This window comes from Lissotriton vulgaris, chromosome 2_1, assembly GCF_964263255.1.
Source record: "Lissotriton vulgaris chromosome 2_1, aLisVul1.2, whole genome shotgun sequence".
Taxonomy (NCBI): Eukaryota; Metazoa; Chordata; class Amphibia; order Caudata; family Salamandridae; genus Lissotriton; species Lissotriton vulgaris.
In genome coordinates this window covers 832,768,628-832,776,435 of record NC_141687.1, presented here as the reverse complement: position 1 = coordinate 832,776,435, position 7,808 = coordinate 832,768,628, and the positions used below count along the sequence as shown (strand labels likewise).

The following is a 7,808-nucleotide window of genomic DNA, read 5'->3' as shown; positions in this document are numbered from 1 at the left end:
TATGGTCATTTAATGGTCAGCTGTAGATGATGGATCCCTGAACAGTGTCATGTATGTGCATGTTTGCTTTGTGCTGAGGGGTAATTGTTCACACAGCTCTCTGATGGATGTCACATGTGGTTTTTCTGAGTCCCCAGATAGATCATGCAGTCTTGTGTGTTCTCTTTTGTACTGCCAGTCACCGGTGTATTCAACTGTCTAGCCTTTGACCGTGTCATGTATGTGCATTTTTGCACACTTTGAACTATTTTTCTATCATCTCAAGAGCATTCCTAGTTTACAGTATTGTTGCATTTTATGGTTATTGGTCTTGTGTTAAGTCTATGCATAAAGATATGTATTTTTTTATAACTACTTGTGTCCCTTTGTAGTGTTCTTCACTGTGTTACTGTGTATGATCATAATGCTTTACACACTGCCTCTGAGATAAGCCTAGCTGCTCATGCTACGTTACCACAGGGTTGAGTAGGGGTTATCAAAGGGTGTAGCCCCCTTACTCTGACTTAGGAAGAAGGGTCCCCAGTTGGATAGTGGCCAGCCATTGCTAACTAGAGACCCCCATTTCTAACAAACAACCATTCCGATTTTGAGAGGAGTAAACATCTCAATGCCCATTAGATTCCCCATGTTAGACTAATGTTCTGATTTGTTACCTTTGCCTCAAATTGTAAAGCGCTCTGATAACCTTCGTGTTCAAGTTTGCGCTATATAAAACTTTATAAATTACTAAATGAAACTTTCATGATCAAGGTAACTGTTAGCAGCAATACTACGTGTCTCTTCTCGGAGACTCTGACATCTTTCAAGTGCTCACCGTCCTTTTCCCCGGCAGCCGCCCCCCCCCTCCCACCCCCCCGAGGGGCGGCACTCTGAGGGGTAGCCCCGGGCGCCACGAGCTCTAGCTACGCCCCTGCAAAGACCTTGGCGCAAACCCTATAAGCGGCAGCAAAGCTACCAATAGGGGCTCAATAATGCAGAATGCAGCTATAGCAAATAAGCATAGATAAGAACGACAAACGATTTTAGAGTCCCAGACTAGAAATAAGACGCAGTTATACACGAGGCATCCCACTGTGGCAGGGAGACAGCAGTGAAAAGCAGCCCAGAGGGAAGTGAATACCTTATATAGCATCAAGGCAGAATAGATACTCTTTAAGCGCCAGGCACATCATTACAAATGGGGAGAGAAAGCAGGGTGACTGTTGGCTGCCCAGCTGAAGCAAAGGGAGGCGGCTGCAGCAGTTTCTGCCAACCATACTGAAACAAGCTGCCTGATCAGAAGTCACCAGGAAATAGCCTCAGAGTTCGCAATGTACGGCAGTACAATACAACCCCGACATTATGGAGGACAAAGAACGAGAAGACCGATTCTTTGAGACCCTGCCACTACCATATATGAAAAAATATGGTAGGAGGGAGACAGTACAAAATAGGAGATAGCCAGCCCATCTCCGACCTCCCCATAATAAAGCCCCAGGAAAGGATAGCTTTCTGGGAAAATGTTATAGATGGACAAAGCAGGAAATACTGGACACTCTATATGACCCATACAAAAAGGCAGAACAGACTGGTGGTTTATCATCTCTATCTAACAGGGTGTTAATCACCGTCATCCCTAAACCAGGTGAGGACCGGCCAACTTTGCAGCAGTTAGTTACTGTTATCCCTTCTTAATGTAGACATCAAACCCCTGACTTGTATGTTGGCCTCCCACTTTAAAAGGGTCATCTCAAACGGCTTTACAGAGATCCCGATTCTGGGGCTTCTTGTCCAATGCCTTTCCTACACAGAGTGGCACATACCAGGGGTCCCATTTAGTTCGCCTGTTGTTCCCACTTGCAATGGAACCACTGGCAGCAGTTGTTTGCAAGTGATCCTCGGTTACAGGGGGCCTACCCCTTCAGGTCCCTCCAAGATACTGTTGTATGCAGATGACAACTTGCTTATGCTCACAGACCCCCAACACTCGCTTCCAGCACTCATGTCGAACATTTCAGATTTTTATGATATATCTGGGTATAAAGTTAACTGAAATGAAAATGAAGATTCACCAATGCCACGAGTAAAAACCATGGCATCGATTTCCAATGAAGACCACCAGAACGACTTTGATACCTCATAATTTATCTCAACAGTAGACTGGAAAAGATTGTATCTGACGATATTGAGCCACTAATTTGCAGAGCCAAACTAGACTGTGTGAAATCACCACAACTCCACATGTCCTTTTGTGGTACAATACAGGCAGTCAAAATTATAGTGGTACCGAGGTTCACATATGTCCTCGGCACGGTATCACTCTCGATCAACTTATCTTTCATGCAGACAATTGGCAGGGGGATTAAGGCCTTTATTTGGGGAGCCACTTGGGCGAGGTTGACAAGCTCAAACTAATGGCCCATAGGCGACAAGGCGGCCTCAGCCTCTCATACGTAGAACGCTACTACACGGCCTTACAACCGTCGGAAATAGCATGTGATGCACCATGAATAACGCATAATCATGAATCTATCTGGCATAACACCACAATATGTGTGGGTGACATACCATATACTGGGAGCTCTGGTGGAAGGTTGGTATCCTGGCTGTTAACAATTTACCCCGCAGTTTGACCTCAGCCCTTTGAATCGCTACAGTATGAATTTTGACTGCCTGCTAGCCAGAAGTTGAAATATGCCCAATTACCAGTAGGCACACATATACTTATCAACCTGTATCGGGCCCGTCTTTTGAGGTAATTTCTTCTTGGTCTCCCCTATCTGTTATGTTATGTATTAATATCCGTTTGACTCCTGAACTTCAAACCATGGTTCACAGTCATTGTTACATTGACTTGTTTCTGATTTTTGTTTCCTCCTTTTCATGATTGGCCTTTACTTCATAATAACGTTGTGCATCTCGTGGGAGGTTTAACTGGCCTTGAATTCTTGGTACGCCATGTTTCATCGTAATACAAGACTCCATATATGACCGCTGGTCTGCTGGCCTACACCGGGACACCATATTATACATGACAGCTGGTCTGCTGGCCTAGACCATTGTGTTATATCCTGATCATCTCTTTCCCTGCTGCTCAGCCTGTGTGTGTGATGTCATTGGAATGTTCCTGTGTGCATGGTTTGAATGTGTGGTCAGTTTGATTGAGTGGGCTGAGCAGCTGGATGCTGCTCCCGGTGGGGCCTCCTTCCTTCCTCCTTCTTACCTTCCTTTTTACCTATTTCAACCAATAAATACCTACTTAAGAATACCAACGTCTTCTGGATCTATTTACTTAATTAAGTACTTTTATGAATGCAACAATGGCGACGATGATCTTTTTGTGTGTTTCGCAAATATAATTAAAGGTGTAAAAAATATGGATAGCCTATGGACCATACCTATACCATTTGATGATAGCTAGCCACTGTTGTGCTTCCTTTTTTACTTTCTTTTTTCATTGAAAGCAGATGCCCACCATGTTCAGATATTTTTTTCCTTTTTTTGTCTTTTTTTCTTCTAATTTTTCTTGTGTATACTTATTGACTTTGTGTGTGTGTGGTTTTTATGGATCTGAGTAAGTGAATGCAGAACTCAGTTATTGGGCAGATGAATCGATGCACAAGTGCACGGAGGAGTGTCAGAGTGCAAGTACGAGGAGTTACTGAGTCTTTTAATTCATCAATGACTGAAAAGGCATTTTCAGTTAAAAGCCTGATGTATTCGGATTGCCAATGATAGTTACTGTTACTTCTTGATACACTAAAAACTTCTCATATTTATGTGGATTAACTTTATTTCTGCTATTTCTCATCAACAGATATCGCAGATAGCTGGATAACAGTATGAATGTATGCAGATATCACATCCTCTGTATCCTTCTACATCTTGCCTTTGGTGAAATGGAGTTACAGTCCATGTGTCAGATGCTCTGTACATGCAAGGACCAATTCAAGTTTGTGAACTGCTCTGGAACCAACGGGACCGGCATCCAAAGCTTCCCACCAGAGACCGAATTCCTAGACTTATCCAGAAGCGCTCTAGATTTAATTCCTTATCGTGCCTTGAAGTCTCTTTGGAGGTTACAGGTTCTCCTCATTTGCGACAACGACATTCGGGCCATCAAGGACGGTACCTTTAGCTCACTGGACAGTCTGCAGAAGCTCGACCTAAGCAAGAACCACATTGAGTTCCTTGGTATTCGGTTCTCCAGTGGCCTCGAGTCCTTGAAGGACCTCAGCCTGGCCTTCAACAAGTTGCAAATGCTGAATCACAAGGGCCTGCAATACTTGGAGAACCTGCAGAAGCTCAATGTTTGTAGCAACAACATCTCACACATTGAAATAGGAGCATTTCGAAGCTTGACCCGCCTGAGACAGCTTCAGCTTCAAAACAACCAACTCTCAAGTCTACAAAATGGGCTCTTTTCTTTACTTCAGTGCCTGGAGATTTTAAACTTGGAAGGAAACCAGATTAAAGTCATTGCTTCAGGGGTTTTCACGTCCTTGAACAGCCTAACCGTCCTGAATCTGATACACAATCAAATAGAGCATGTGCGATTCAAAACGTTCCTCACGCTGCAGACCCACAGCACCCACATCCTGCTGGCCCACAATCGCTGGTTTTGTGACTGCGACCTGCAGCGGGTGTTCTCCAAGCTGCACAGTGTGCGGCGCCTCATCCTGGATGACTACGAGAATGTGACATGCTCCGAACCCCCCGTTCTGAGAGGTCTTCCGCTGGCCTCCGTGGACAGTCAGCTTTGCATCGCTGAAACAGTGACCGTCCTTGTCATCACTTTCACCGTCTTTGTCACTGTGGTGGCAGCCATTTTTATGGCCGAGAGAAACCGGAAGAAACGCACTGGGAAGCACTGGAGTGAGGACAGCGAGATAACTTATGAGACTGAGAACTAAGTGGAGGTCAAAACCAAGCATACCATACAATGGTAAAGTGTGTTCAGTGCAGTACCACCCTGAAGCAAGGGCAGTAGGATCTAAAACGAGTTTCAGGGCAAGGATGTAAGACAGGACCCTGAAATAAACAGAATTTTAAAGTATGGTCAGAACTCAAGTATGGACGACCACTAAAGAGCGGGCATAGACATTGTCTGTGAATCTCCTGAATGAAGGAATTCTGGACCTGTCACTGCTGCGGTATCTTAGACGTCACAGAGTTACACAAAAAACTACGAAATTCTGTTCTTTACCCCAAAGTGTCCTAAACTAGAGAAAAAATAGACACTGATTATGAGTCTTGTTCTAAATTAGAACACAAGCTCTGAAAAAACCGTATGATGCAGTATGTTCAGTAATGAGCCACTCCCTGAGCAAAGGTAGAAAGATATGCTTCTAATCAAAAACTGAAAGGGATACTACATTCTAAACACAAGGTAGGTAAATTCAATTTAGTGAGTCCTTAATAGCGATTTTTACCAAATCGCCATTAAGGTCTCGCTAAATTGAATGTAGGTAGAAATCGCTAAAATATTAGCGATTTTTACCGAATCGCTATTAAGGTCTCGCTAAATTGAATGTAGGTAGAAATCGCTAAAATATTAGCGATTCCTTAATATTCATTAATAACGAAACGCTAATTGAGATTTGTTAATAAGGAATAGCTAGCCCTTCATTCCTATGGGCTAGGAGGCCCATAGGAAAGAATGAGAAGATATTCACTATTTGCGATTCAGTATTAAAGAATCGCAAATAGCGGGAGATATTTCAAGGGTGCCAGGGTGTCCAAAGGACACCCTATTGCACCCCTGAAATGTGCATGTGTGCACATGTGGCGCACATACATGCCTAAGGGCATGTATGTGTGCCACATGGCACTTTAAAAAAAGCAAAAATTTGCTTTTTTAAAGGAAATCGCTACTTACCACCAACTTGAGGTTGGTGGTAGTTAGAGATTCCTTAAGGTTGAAGTGCACTTTTTTTAGTGCTACTTATATTGCATTTAAGGAATCGCTATTTCCGATTTCTTAAATGCAATAGCTAAATAAAGAATCGCAATTTTGCGATTCCTTATTTTTCAAGTAGGTTTCAACTCACCTACATTGCTCTCAGCCAAATACCGGTCGGTAACGCAGAAATTCTGCGAATTTCTGCGTTACCGCTTGGTATTTGGCCACCTACATCCGGCCCAAAGTAACTTAAAATATACTGACTGCCTTACCACAAAGGGAGGAATTGCAAAGAGATCCCACATGAGTCTGAGAAGTAAGAGAACTCACAATTCTGATGTCCCAATGTGTTCTAATGTGCTCTGACCTGTATCATCACTAGATCCATTTCAATGAGATCTCAAACACATATAGGAAATGCAGTAACCCTATAGTACATGAACGAATAGCACACTGGGTTGACAAAAAGCCCTTTCAGTACATTTTTCTGGAGCCTCCCCGGTCGACAAACCCTTTACGGGTTATCATGCACGTTCCTAGAGAATTAATCTTCAAGGGCATTAAGAAGAATCCATTTATATAAGTACCTGGCCACTACCTATAAAGCTGGCACACAGCTGCAACCCCAAGTAGAAATAACAAAAGACAATGGCCCCAATCCCCTCTTTTTGTACGTTATGGAGTGGATGTTTGCACAGCGGGCCCTACTGCATTGTCAGAAAGGACATGGCTTAAAGGATAGTTGCATAGCATGTACACAACAAAGGGGTAGTTATTTTTGCGATTTCAAACTATATATATTCAGGGGTGGTCATACTTTCCAGTTGACTGATTGGACAACAACTATGGGAAGAAGCTTCATAGCTTAATACCACTTACAAGTTTAGTACCACGTACATGCTTACATAATACTCCCATGACCACCAGGACTAACTTTACCCTGCTCTAATTAAGGAATTAGCTGAAGACACATACCTCTTTAAAGTACACTATGTCACAATGCAGTAAGTGTCAACTTAGAACCCAGCGACTCTTTCAGTCCCCCGTTGTTTCTTTACCTTGGACCCTGCACAGTGTCCCTGCCTTTTGGCTACATTTGTGCTGTACACATAGCACATGCATATATACATGCTGCATGACCACTTCCCAGCCCCCTGATTTAGTTGGTGCCTCCACCGCCTACTTTAGCCTGTCCTTGATAAATGTGACTTCTCCTGCTTCTGGGTCTCCGGGCTGATGAGCACTGCCCTAATTAAAGGTGCGGCAGCAGGTGCAGGTTGCCTTGAGGGCCATGTTGTCCTTGTATGGATTATTAGATGGGCGTTGCAGAATTTGCAGGGGAGTGTGGGTGATCCATGAGAGCCTCCACAATGTACATCCTCCCGTGACTGTGGGTTTAGCAGTTCATTAGTGCCTTTACTGGCAGGGTACTTTTGCCCACAGTGATAGTGCATTGAACCAGAACAGAATACTCGTAATTGAAATGATTTAAGTTTTAAACTCACAGGGAGTTTTTGTGGAATATAGAGGTATGACAAGTGGTCTCCTCCATGAAAAACGTGACATAACCACGCTTCTATGGGACAGGTCTCTCCTGAGTTGTAACATGTAAACATTTTTACACATGGAGGCCAATTTGTAATCAAACTTTTGATAACTCTTTCCAGCTTGTAACCAGGAGAAAATGAAACATTTTGATTGTATCAAAGGGACCAGAGGGGCACTCAGAGTGAAAATTGAACCCTGCTAGTGAGTTTGGAGAGATCTGAACCAAATTCTTGGAGGCCGGGTTAAAAAGAAGTATAACCTTACTATACCAACATATCATGATCTTTTGGGATCTCCACCAATTGTCTCAAAAGAGGAAGAAAGCCTTGGTAGACCAAAGTCCAGAGAATGGCCATTAAGGCCTCAGTTCTTATTCCTG

General features: G+C 43.4%; 1 pseudogene; it reads left to right on the top strand.

Moving 5' to 3' along the window:
- Positions 1-3,782: 3,782 nt before the first annotated feature.
- Positions 3,783-4,892, top strand: LOC147731243 (uncharacterized; annotated as a pseudogene).
- The last annotated feature ends 2,916 nt before the right edge of the window (positions 4,893-7,808 follow it).